At 36.6% G+C, this 13,741-nt stretch overlaps 1 pseudogene; it reads left to right on the top strand.

Moving 5' to 3' along the window:
- Nucleotides 1–828: 828 nt before the first annotated feature.
- On the top strand, nt 829–13,275 carry LOC126695676 (senescence-specific cysteine protease SAG39-like; annotated as a pseudogene).
- Nucleotides 13,276–13,741: the final 466 nt, after the last annotated feature.

The following is a 13,741-nucleotide window of genomic DNA, read 5'->3' as shown; positions in this document are numbered from 1 at the left end:
GTTTTTAATAGGAAAATTTTTTTGCCCGTTTTGTATATAGAAACCAACTTTGGTGATTAGGGTTTTAATTGTGGGTGTTGTTGCCATGTTTTATGAGAGAGAAAAACTGTAGCCGCACTTTGTACTTTTCCCTTATAATAGTGAAATCCCTGCAACTCTGTGGATGTAGGCAAATTGCCGAACCACGTAAATATTGTCTTGTGCGTGTGATTGTTTTTCTTTAGCGTGTGTTTTCTCTATTTTTTTTTTTTATTTCTCACAGGTTGGGATTTCGGTTAAAGTCCCTACATGATGACTCAGCTCCTCAACCGGTGCCAACAGTTTGATAGTCAAAGACGCTGCACCAGCGACCAATGTCAATAGTCTGGTCACCTAAGATACCACTCTGACGATGATTGTCAGCAGTCTAGTCACCAAGTCACTATTCTAAATAACGATTCAAACGGTCCACCGGACCTACGTCACCAGTCGTTTCAATGTTGAGCCATTGGTTTTGGTGGTTGGCTTAAAAAATTTTACTTGTAAATGTTTTACATGTAAAAAAATTTTATATATAAAAAATTTATTTTTAAAAATATTTTACTTCAAAACAAAACAAAATATAACTTATTAAGATATCTGACTTTATCAAACTAGCTAATCATGAGGGTCCTAATCAGAACAGTCTCTAAACCACGCAGAGCAAGGTGTTGCATTAGACAATCCAAGATCTGTGTGCAAGAAGACAAGACCCCTTTCTTCTATATATATCTCAAGCAACCAGGGAAGGAATCAGTGTGTCTACTCACTAATATTCATCCTCAATATTCTTAGCTAGTCAGCTCTATCATGGCTTCCACAAAACAACAACACTATGTATGCTTGGCTTTGCTTCTCATCTTGGTAGCTTGTGCTTCCCAAGCCATGTCTCACATTCTCCAAGATGAGATGTATGAGAGACATGAGCAATGGATGGCTCATTGTGGACGTATATGTTAAATATTAGCATTGATACACCATGTTAAATATGCTAGTATGGATGCGGAAGCGAAAGCATAAAATATAGAACACAATAACACATGAAGGTTACGTGATTTAGTTTAACGGCCTACATCCACATAGGAAACTCTAAAGGGCTACATCAATAATATATTATAGTGTAGTACAAATTCTATGTTACAATAAATCATAACATGTGTATATATAATAGACTAAACCCTAGACTAATAAACTTCTAACACAAGTAGGAGACTTGGCTTGCACACAAAATAGAATTAGGCTTGGGCCTATGCTAATGGGCTAATATATCTCTAACACCCCTTCTCAAACTCAAGATGGAAGCTTGATGAAATCTTGAGATTTGATAAGGTTGAGAAGATCCCTTGAATGAAATTTGGCTCTATGACAGTAGTTTGAGGAAGTCAATGGTCTTATAGTGTTGATGCGAATCCTAACAATGGCATGACTATACAGGAGAGTTTTGACGGCAGCAGTAGGAAGCCAAAGAAGATGAACGTAGCGAAAAAATATCAAGGAAGACAAAGATTGCTCTTAAATATACCGCAAGGACAGAAAACCATAGTCACAAGAAGGTGGCTCTGATACCATGTTAAATATTAGCATTGATACACCATGTTGATTATGCTAGTATGGATGCGGAAGCCAAAACATAAAGTATAGAACACAATAACACACGAGGGTTATGTGGTTTAGCCACGGAGGAAACCTTAAAGGGCTACATCAATAATATATTATAGTGTAGTACAAATCCTGTGTTACAATGAATCATAACATGTGTATATATAGTAAACTAAACCCTAGACTAATAGACTTCTAGTACAAGTAGGAGACTCAGCTTGCACACAAAGTAAAATTAGGCTTGGGCCTATGCTAATAGGCTAATATATCTCTAATAGTGTATATAAGGACACAATTGAGAAGGAGCAACGTTACAAGATATTCAAGGAAAATGTAGCATGCATAGAATCTTTCAACAATGCTGCAAACAAGCCTTACAAACCAAGTGTTAACCAATTTGCAGATCTCACAAATGAGGAGTTCAAAGCCTCACGAAATAGATTCAAGGAGCATGAATGCTCCACAAAAGCATCATCTTTCAGATATGAAAATGTCACTGCCGTTCCATCCACTTTAGACCGGAGAAAGAAAGGAGCTGTGACACCCATCAAGGACCAAGGACAATGCAGTCAGTATCAAACTCTTTTAAGAAACGCTACTAACTAAATGTTTTATAACTCTTTTGTTTTATTTATTATCAAACTATAGGTAGTTGCTAGGCATTTTCAGTAGTAGCGGCAATGGAAGGTATTACTCAGCTAACAATTGGAAAATTGATCTCTTTATCTAAGCAAGAGTTGGTTGACTATGACACCAGAGGTGAAAATCAAGGCTGTGAAGGGGTTCCAAGGAAAGCGCATTCCAATTCATAAAAAAGACAATCACGGCCTCACAACCAAAGCCAGCTACCCCTACATGGGTGTTGATGGAACCTGCAACGCTAACTAAGAAGCAAAACACACTACCACAATTAATGGGCATGAATCTGTGCCCGCTAACAATGAAAAGGCCTTTCTGAATTCTGTTGCTAGCCAGCCGGTTTCTGTTTCCATTGATACTGAGAGGTCGGATTTTCAATTCTATTCAAGTGGTGTCTTTACTCGAGCCTGTGGGACTAGTCTAGACCATGATGTTACTGCTGTTGGGTATGGGGTAAGTAATGACAGGACTAAGTATTGGCTAGTGAAGAATTCATGGGGTACACAATGGGGTGAAGAGGGGTACATACGAATGCAAAGAGATGTTGCTACACAGGAAGGCCTATGTGGCATAGCAATGCAAGCCTCTTACCCCACTACATAAAGTTTAAAATCAAAATCAATGTCCATTATGTTAGGTTCTAAAGACTTAGGAATTAATGTATTTAGAACTCTAATGTGTATTGTTGGCAAACCATGATCAAAACAGGTTGTTTAGTCTTGTTTAGACTTGCTCAAAGTTGTGTCTTTTATGTAAAGTTAGATTCAAGCTGATGCAAAATTCATAGTGCATTTCGGTCTGGTTCGATCGATTGAAACTTAGGCTCGATCAATCGGGCAGAATGCGTTATTCTATAGAATTCCAACTCAGCCTTAGTTCATTAAAACGTTTAGGGTTTTATGTTTTTGCCCTAGGTATATAAGGCAAACCCTAGCCACATTTTAGATGTTGCTCAGATTGCGGTTTGTGTAAATCTCTTGTGAGATCTGTTAGAAGCTTTTCTTTACACAAGCTTAGGGTTATCAAGAGGAGATTCGTTCAAGAACTTGATGATCATTCAGTTGTTGCCATAGAAGCTTAAAGAAACACAAGCGGGTGTGCTTGTACTTGTTGGAGAATCCAAGAAAGAAGGAGTCCATGGTCTCGGAGCTTGCACGTGGTCGTGTCAGTAAGTTTCTACTGGTGGGTAGCAATAGGATGTTAGTGGTCTAAGTCCTATTGTAAAACTTCGATTCTTTCATAGTGGATTCAGGTTTACCTTGAGGATTACTAGGTTAAATCCTCCCCAGGTTTTTACCGGTGTGGTTTCCTAGGTCATCATATCATTGTATTATTTATATTTCCGCTGCTTTGCATGATATGATTATATGATTGTGTTAATCACTTGGCTAATTTACTAGGTTAATTTAGTTGTGTTTTAAGGGGTCTAAAAACATACAAGTGGTATCAGAGTAGGTAGCTCTCTTGTTGTTGATCTTTTGATCACTGAGCTGATCCTTGACCCCTGTTATCATAGAACACGAACATTCTCTTGTTATTCCTCCTCACTTTGATGGGAATAATTATGCTTATTGGAAAGTAAGGATGAAAGCATTCCTAAAATCAATTGATGAGAGAGTCTGGAACTTCGTCGAATACGGATGGGAGAAGCCCACTACTCCTGTTAATGAGTGGCAAACTTCTCAAAAAGAAGCAGCTGCGTTCAATAGCAAAGTTATGAATGCTATCTTTAACGCTGTTTCTATGGAGGAATTTAAGAGAATCTCTAATGTTGAGGTTGCTCATACTGTTTGGAATATCCTCCAGACTGTGCATGAAGGCACAAAGGCAGTTAAAATCAATAAATTGCAGCAATTAACTTCTAAATTTGAAAGCATTAGGATGTCTGATGATGAATCTTTTGATGAATTCTATGCTAAACTTAATGATATTGTTAATTCTGCATATAACTTGGGTGAAATCTATGATCAACCTAAAATTGTTAGGAAGATTCTTAGATCTTTGACTGAAGATTTTAGACCCAAAGTGACTGCCATCACTGAAAGCAAGGATGTGGACTCCATCCCTGTTGATGAACTTGTAGGATCTCTTCAATCCTTTGAGTTGGACCTACCTAAGATTAGCAAATCCAAATCAATGGCTCTTAAGTCAGTTGATGATGTTGATGTTGGTGGATTTGATGATGAGCTCTCTACTACAGAGATTGCTTACCTTGCAAAGAATTTTAGGAATTTCCTTAGAAACAACAATAGAAGGGCAAGAGATAAGAACACTGCTGAACCTAGAAACTTTAGGAAGAATGATCTCACTAAGGTTAACAACACTGATAAACCTAGAGAAAAAGTAGGTCAATCTTCTAATAATTCTATGGGTCCTCAGTGTTTTGGATGTCAAGGGTATGGTCACATGAAATCTAAATGCCCTCCTTACTTGAAGTCTAAGGGTAAGACTATGGCTGTAACCCTTAGTGATGGTGAAGTTTCTGATGATGAATTTGGTTATGACGAGGATGGAAACTTCATTGCTTTCACTGCTACAGCTGTAGTCAATGAAAGTGTATCTGCTGAAGAGAACCCTTCTGATGGGGAACTCTCTAAGGATGCAGATCTTCAAGAAGCTTACAATAAACTTTGCAAAGTTGCTACAAAGGATGCTATGAATGTTGAATTAGGCTTGAAGAAAATTGCATCTCTTGAGCTTGATAAAAAAAATTTGCTCGTTAAATTGTTTGAAGCTACTGAACTTTTGAATAATGTGAAGACTGAAAACATGCTTTTGCTTGATAAAGTTAAGTTTTTAGAACATGAGCTTTCTGTTGCTAAAGAACAAATTAATAGGTCTATTAGTTCCAAACTTGATCATATGTTTAGTGTTCAAAAGTCTCATTCTGACAAAATTGGGTTAGGTTTTGTAGAAAGAATCAATGTGTCTACACCCAATTCCACTATCTTTGTTCCTTCATCTTCTTCTGAACCCCTTGTGAGTGAGGTTATCAAACCCTTAGAAGTTACACCTCCTAGGAAGATTAGGGTTGATCTTAAAGAGTCCAAACCTAAACAATCTACCCTTTCTAAGGACAAGTCACATAATAAGCCTGCATGGGTTTGTCATTTTTGTGGAAAGTCTGGACACATTCGTCCAAACTATTACAAGCTGCAAGCTAATAAGAGAACAAACAAACCAAAAGTACTTGTGTTTCAAGCACAAGATCCTATGGTACTCATTGGTGAATTGGTAAAGGCTCTAAACCTTTATTCAAATCCTGGAGTTGGAAATCATTCCCATGTGAATAAGAACTCTAATGCTCGTGGTGCATCTAAAAGTTTTTTGATGCAAAAGGCTCAATCTAATTGAGTCCTTCTGACATAGTCCTTGTGCTTCTTTGCTATATTCCTTGTGACCATTGTTCTTTGGTTTTTTGTTTTCTTTGTTTCTAGGATTTGCATTGCATAACATTCATGCATTTCATTCTAGGTTGTTTTTGTCTATTTTTTTTTCAAATAAAAAAAATAAAAATAAAAAAGGAAGAAAAAGGAAGCAAATTGTGTTTTGCACTATTTTCTTGGTTTTGAAAACAATGTTGGTCAATTTATTTTCACATAACATGTCTTTTGTACATTGTTTAGCTTTGATGAGCTTACTTATTGCACTTTACTAGTTGAAGCTTTGTAGTGCATGTTGTGTAGGAAAGATGTTTATGGTTTTAATCACTTTGTCTTGATCTTGAAGCCACATGTTTTTGACTGTCAGACTTGAACCTTTTGAGAAAAGCATAAATAACCTTCTCACCACTGTTCACTAGCCAATCATGAACACCTTAGTGCATATCGTGAGATTTTGTGCTCGAGAAAGTGTAGCACATGCACAAAAAGATCATAAGGTGTAGCCTGTTTAAATGCTAAAATTGGTGTGTACATTATTGGACTTAAAGCTAAATCAAATAAATGCTAAAATTGGTGTGTACATTATCCCGGCTATTTTAATAAGTTTCTGAACAATTAAAATTTGTGTGTACAATATGAGGCAAAATCAAGAAACTTACATGATTGCAAGCTTATGATTTAGGAGAAGTGGGAGTTATATGATGTAACTCTTTAGGTGATAGTCTCTTTCAAATTCTATGTGATGAATTTTGTAGACTTTGTGTTTAATTGTTATTCACATATCACCTCACATGTATCTCATGCTTTTGCTAGTTGCACACACCACACAAGTTACTCTTTGCTAAACATTGTACATGTTATTGTGTGTGTCTTTGGTCTGACCAACCAAGTTTGCAAATACTTTGAGTTTTTATGTAAAACAGATTTGATGTTTGAGAACTTATGGAGAATGTTTGAAAATCTTAATTTTGGGAAAATTGGGTTTAAAACTTTTGCTTTTGAAAAACATTTCATCACATGCTCATGCATTTTGTTCATCAATTTCAATGCTTTGAGGTGTTCCTAAAATGTGTTTTGTTTTTTTTCAAAACTGTGTTTTTTCTCAAAAATTTTGTGAGTTTCTATCTATTTCAATTGATCAAGTTTGTTTTTCGATCAATCGAAATTGGTTCAAAAAATTTAGGTGAGCCTCTGTTTGTTTCGATCGATCGAATCTAAGATTTTGATCAATCGAAAATCGTATGAGAAGTTTTTAAAAACTAATTTTCAGTTCAGTCAAACACTTTTTCAAAAAGTTTTTTTAACTTTTCTCTCTCCATACGACTTGGTCAAGGCTCAATCTCAATTTTTTGTTGTTTTCGTCCGTTCTTTTTGCAAGGTTTTCCTCTCTCTAAGCCGGTAAGTCCATTATACCTTTCCTTTTGCATTTATTTTCATGTTTTCATGCATTTCATTGGGATTTTCGGAACTATTCAAATTTGGGGTTTTTGATGATTCAAGCCACTTTTTCTGAAATTGATCATTGGGTTTTGTTCTTATAATGTTATAAACATGATCTATGATGTTTATTTTGATCAATTTGGTGTTTTGTGAGAAATTGAAAATTCTAGGGCTTGTATTTATCTGAATTGGGGATTTTGTTCAATTAGGTCCAAATTGATAAAATTGGCTTGTTGGATTGATGTATTTGATCATTATAAATTGTATTCTATTGTGTGTGATGATCAATTGATCAATTTTTTCAAATTGAACAAGTGGTTCTCTATAATTTTTGGGGTTTTGTTAAAACTCTATGCTCAAGCCAATTTTGTGAATTTGAACTTATTTTGAACTTAATTTCACTGCATTCGAGCATGCATCATAACATTTAATTGTTCATGCATCATATAGATTTTTTGTTCTATATTTTTTTTGTGCTAACTTGCAGTCTGCCCTTGATTTTTCTTTTATTCTGCTTCGTATCTTTGTCCTTATCCTAGCACCATGCCTAGGAAGACTAGAGCCCATAGGACACCCTCCACTTCCTCTAAGTCTCCCTCTAGGAGTGAGTTGTTTCGGAATGACAAAAGCAGAGAGGTTTATGAGAAACTGAACTGTAAGAGAAAGATTTGGGCTGAGCATTCTGTTGTGTTAGATGAGGTTGATCCTGCCATTAGGGCAAACTTTGAGAGTAGAGGTTGGTTGTCTTTGTTGGAGGTAGATCATCCACCCCCGACCGCCCTGATTAGAGAGTTCTTCTCGAATCTCTCTTGCCACGTCTATGATTCCAACACCCTTGTTAGGAGTTGGATACGAGGTGTTGAGTTCACCATTACCCCTAGGATAGTGGCTGAAGCTTTTGGGGTTCCGGTAGTTAGGGAGCCTATCTATCCTTATGAGGAGTCTCCACCCCTTGATGACGTTATGTCATACATCACTGGGTCTTCTATCCAGTGGGGTTTTAATCCTCGGATCACATCTGCTGAGCTTACTAAGACTACCTATCTTTTCTTTAGGATAACATTACTGAGACTACCTATCTTTTCTTTAGGATAACATGTCATTCTTTGTGGCCTATTTCTCATCTCCACACCATCCTTCTTGAGCGATGTGTGTTTTTGTACGCCTTTGTTTCTGGTGCATCTATTAGTTTTCCTCATCTGTTTCTTCGTTCTTTGAACGAAGTTCATAGGAGTTCTGCCGTCGCTCATGCTCTTATCCATCCTATTTTCATTCATAGGATTTTGTTATTTCTCGGTTTAGTTGATTTCCCTACTGGTGAGCCCGTTCATGTTATAGCCCCCATAGGTGCCACCTTTCTTAGGCAGAGGGCTGCTCACTTGAGAGTTGGCTCTTCGCGTCCTAGAGGTGAGTCTTCTAGTGTTGTACCCCCTCCTCCCTCTTCTACAGGTACTGATACGGCTAAGGCATCTGGTGCTGTTGTTGCTGATGCTGATGTTCCTCCATCGACTACTTCGGATGATTCAGACATTCGACGTACGTTGGATCATGTCTTGACTGTTCAGGTGGCTCATGGACAGATTTTGGTGGACGTGCTTGATGAGATCCGTGCCTTGCAAGCAAAGTTGGCACAGTTTCGACAATCCTCACCGCCACCTCCTTTTGATGATGGATTTTGATTGCCCTTTGACATTCCATCACAAAAAAGGGGAGTACATTTAGGGATTTGAGACACTTGTAGAGTTTTTTGTTTTCAGGGGGAGAGTTGTTTTTTGTTTGTTGGAGCTTGTGGAGATTAGATTGTATCTAAGTGCTTCACTTTGTATTTACCTTTTTAGCTCTTGATGTATTTTTGTTGGGCTATTCATGTTAGGGGGAGATACATTTGTTTGTTTCATATGTTTTCTTGTTTCACTGCTTATTGATTTATATCTATAAGTTATTCATTGATATATGTCTTTATTTTGTGTTGAGTGAAATCAAGAACTTACTTTGTTTACTTGTATTTTCCACATATACGTTTATGAGTTTTGTTTAAGTGTTTCAGAAAATATACAGGTTGATTCAATTGAGCTGCTATCTATACTTGCAACTGATGGATAGTAGTTAGGATTGAATTTGTTATAATGAGCATTTTTTTTTTGTAAAGGGTTTTTCTTTGTAAACTTTGAGTTTTTAGTTGTGTTTTGTCACGGATTGTCAAAGGGGGAGTTTGTTAGGTTCTAAAGACTTAGGAACTAATGTATTTAGAACTCTAATGTGTATTGTTGGCAAACCCTGATCAAAACAGGTTGTTTATTCTTGTTTAGACTTGCTCAAAGTTGTGTCTTTTATGTAAAGTTGGATTCAAGCTGATGCAAAATTGATAGTGCATTTCGGCCTGGTTCGATCGATCAAAGCTTAGGCTCGATCAATCGAAATTCGGGCAAAATGCGTTATTCTGCAGAATTCCAACTCAGCCCTAGTTCATTAAAACGTTTAGGGTTTTATGTTTTTGCCCTAGGTATATAAGGCAAACCCTAGCCACATTTTAGATGTTGCTCAGATTGCGGTTTGTGTAAATCTCTTGTGAGATCTGTGAGGAGTTTTCCTTTACACAAGCTTAGGGTCATCAAGAGGAGATTTGTTCAAGAACTTGATGATCATTCAGTTGCTGCAATAGAAGCTTAAAGAAACACAAGCGGGTGTGCTTGTACTTGTTAGAGAATCCAAGAAAGAAGGAGTTCGTGGTCTCGGAGCTTGCACGTGGTCGTGTCAGTAAGTTTCTACTGGTGGGTAGCAATAGGATGTTAGTGGTCTAAGTCCTATTGTAAAACTTCAATTCTTTCATAGTGGATTCAGGTTTACCTTGAGGATTACTAGGTTAAATCCTCCCCAGGTTTTTACCGGTGTGGTTTCCTAGGTCATCATATCATTGTGTTATTTATATTTCCGTTGCTTTGCATGATATGATTATATGATTGTGTTAACCTAGATTTGAAATTTAGACTAAGTAATCACTTGGCTAATTTACTAGGTTAATTCAGTAGTGTTTTAAGGGGTGTAAAAACATACACATTATCTCAACGTAAAATGATGTGTATGCTTGTTTTTCATTTTCTAAACTATACTGCCATTGTTCATAATCTCTACTTGTGATTTGTGTATCCTTTAGTACACAGATATGTCTATAAGACTACTCATTGCTATGATATAATATTTTGATTAAATCTTCAGTTTCTTTTGTTAACTCAAAACTTTGCTTCTATTAGAATATTGGTTAAATGATTAAATTCATTCCTTTAATAGCTTAATCTTTTGAGACAATCATAAATTTATCATGGTATTAGAGCAGATGGTCCAAAATTCTAACCTTGTCTCCACTCTACCTCCTATTTAACAAGTTAGAAATTGCATTAAATTTATCATTTTATAACAGATTAAACTTTAGGGATAATTAGTAATTTATCAGCTTCAAATATGAGACCGTACCTCAGCGAATTATCCAACCTGACCAATGCCATAAGTTAAACGGACTTCAGCTTTCGACAATTATTAAGAGTTTCTGAAAACTGATGCAGAAAGAGAACATGTTGCTTGAGCTGAATCTCTGAAAGCAAGTTTTGTGGTAGAGCAGCTCAGAAAATTTTCTATGCATAAAAGAACATGTTTTATGCATGCGTAACCTAAGGGCACTTGATTCACCAACACTTTTTCCTAGCCGGTCAAAGCAGGAAAGAAATTCACCTCTAGATAGTTCAGATACAATCATTCAGAAGAGGATCTTTATGTCTTTTGAAAAGCTAACCAATAAATAGTTTCCCCATTATTATAGCAGTGCCCTTTACACTGCATTCCAACAACTAGCTTATTATGATCAATTGTACCATCATATTTTACAACTGATCTTATACCCTTTCAGGAGTATAATCATCTAGGACAGGAAGTATTTTCGGCATTTGATTTGGGAGGGTGATCAAGGACAGGAAACTTTCATGACATCTAAAGCATCATTCACCAATAGCTTAAGAGACATGAAATAAATGTATTAAGGCTGTAATGACTAATGAGGCTTGAGACAGACAAAGTCTGCTGGTATGTATATATTAAGTGTAATAACTTTCCCAAATATCTTGCAGGAAAATGAAATATATCTCTTCAGAAGTCAACATATTGTAGGAATCGAAACTCAAAGAAAGTGCCATTTAGTTTTGCAGAACATATTTTACACTTAATGTGAGATGTGTGCTTAAAATAGACCCATTCATGGAACATGCAATATGCAGTGATGCAGGGAAAATTGATCTGTATATGTTAGAAGATGCAGGGGTTGTGTTTTTCCTTTTTTGTTTGGAAAAAATGTAAATGCTTTTCCCATTTTCTGAAATTAGCTTGGGGTCTTGCATTTACTTTTCTTCCTAGGCATGTGAGATTTTATCATGAATTAAGCTTGGGTGTCCAACAGAATGTATATATTAATGTGACAAGAACAATATAACTGAAAAAGCAAAAAGGTTTCTGCATTTGTTTTTACTAGCAATTACCTGTTATTGTTCAAGACCATTAATGTATCAGAAGTCATCTAAAACTAGAAGATGATCAAACAAAAGAGAAAATATAATAGCTGGAAATCAACTACAAACTGCAACTCTTCTAGAAGAACGTGTACAATAGTTTTGGCATACTGGAATTGTAAGCATGCAGAGAATAATAATCAATATTACCAAGAATATAAGAAGCTAGAATGTAAATACTTTTCTTATTTATTTGTTTACTAATTTTACTAGAACAAAACCTTAAATTTGTACTCCATAGTTTCCCGCCATCAACGATGACAACAAAGACTACACTATGAGTCAAATCTCTCAGATCCACTCTCTCATCATAACTCTTGCACCCTAGTGTGATACCCCAGATTTTTTGGATTAAATCAGATTGTATGAATGTGCGTGTTGCACTAGCGTATGTTAAGTCCCACATTGGGCTCATGCTAGGTCAAATACGACCATATAAGTGATTACGGATAGCTAATTATAACTGGACTAAACCTTTGTTATAGCACGTCGACACAACATCCTTGTGGTTCAAATTCACACACAATTCTACACAAATATTATAACTGCTAGAAGCTCTTTCCATGGATATAAAGCTTTTGCATCTAAAAACTATATCAAGGATGGTCTTTTTAATAATGATTCTGCAGACGTTAAACGCTTTTTGACATGAGTCTCAAGTCATGTAACATTATTGCTCCCCATAGAAGCACTATAATATAGAGAGGGTCATCTGCTACTCGATATTCCTGGCCTAATTGTTTGATTTGTTTCTGCCATACAGGCTTGGAAGGTTAGCTCATAATTGGAACTTCTCTTTCCTGTAATATCATAATGCTTATGTTAATTAATAATCTTTCGTCAAGTTCAGTACCTTGTGTGAAACCATCCACATAAATGAATGAAACGGTACGGTGGAGCTTTTTGTCTGGTTCCATGTGAGAGCAATAAAATACAAAAGAATCTTCTTCGCTTCTAGAACAACACTTAAAATATATGTTAATATAAACATAAGGAGACAAATTCATCTTCAAAACGTATATTAAGAAAATCGATTTTATCAAACTAGCTAATTTTGTAAGTCCTAATCAGAACAGTCTCTCGACCGCGCAGGGGAGCAATTAGACAGGTACCATTTCTATAAATATCTCAAGCAACCAGTGTGTCTACTCACTCATATTCATCCTTAATGTTCTTAGGTAGCCAGCACCATCATGGCTTCCACAAAACAACTCCACTACATATGTTTGGCTTTGCAACACTAACCAACACCCTACACGGGTGTTGATGGAACCTGCAACACTAACCAAGAAGCAAAACATGCTGCCACAATTAATGGGCATGAAGATGTGCCTGCTAACAATGAAAACGCCCTTCTGAATGCTGTTGCTAGCCAGCTTGTTTCTGTTGCCATTGATGCTGGAGGGTCGGATTTCCAATTCTATTCACGTGGAGTCTTTACCGGAGCCTGTGGCACTAGCCTAGACCATGGTGTTACTGCTGTTGGGTATGGGGTAACTAATGATGGGTCTAAGTATTGGATGGTGAAGAATTCATGGGGTACACAATGGGTGAAGAGGGGGTACATACGGATGCAAAGAGATGTTGCTGCAAAGGAAGGCCTCTGTGGCATTGCAATGCAAGCCTCTTACCCCACTGCATGAAGTTCCATATCAGAACAAAGTATCATATTTGATATGTAAAATATTATGTGTATGCTTGTTTCTCATACTCATTTGTTCTCAGTCTTGATTGTTCATAATCTTGGCAAGAACTAGTGTAAGGTTCATACCAGAAATGAGAATGTAAAAAAAAATCAGTAATGTTTTTACTCCCAGACAATCTGGCCAGCGACATGACTTTCAAGAATATCATTTCCCTAACAACGAGAAAAAAGACAGTATCTAAAACTTCATGCATATTCAGATATTCCTCAACACATTGAGTATCCAAGAGAAGAATTTTCTTCAACTAAAGCAATAGCTAGAAGAGTGGTGAGGGACTTGGGAATTGATTCTTTCCATTATATTCCTAACCCCCTAGAATGGTCAAAGATACGACTTCAATTTTTCTATGAACAATTTATAACCGAAGGAATTGGAGAACCGACACTACACTGCACTGAGTAGC

This window comes from Quercus robur, chromosome 8 (assembly GCF_932294415.1).
Source record: "Quercus robur chromosome 8, dhQueRobu3.1, whole genome shotgun sequence".
Taxonomy (NCBI): Eukaryota; Viridiplantae; Streptophyta; class Magnoliopsida; order Fagales; family Fagaceae; genus Quercus; species Quercus robur.
The sequence above is the reverse complement of the archived record's forward strand: the minus strand, read 5'-3'. Positions and strand labels throughout refer to the sequence as shown.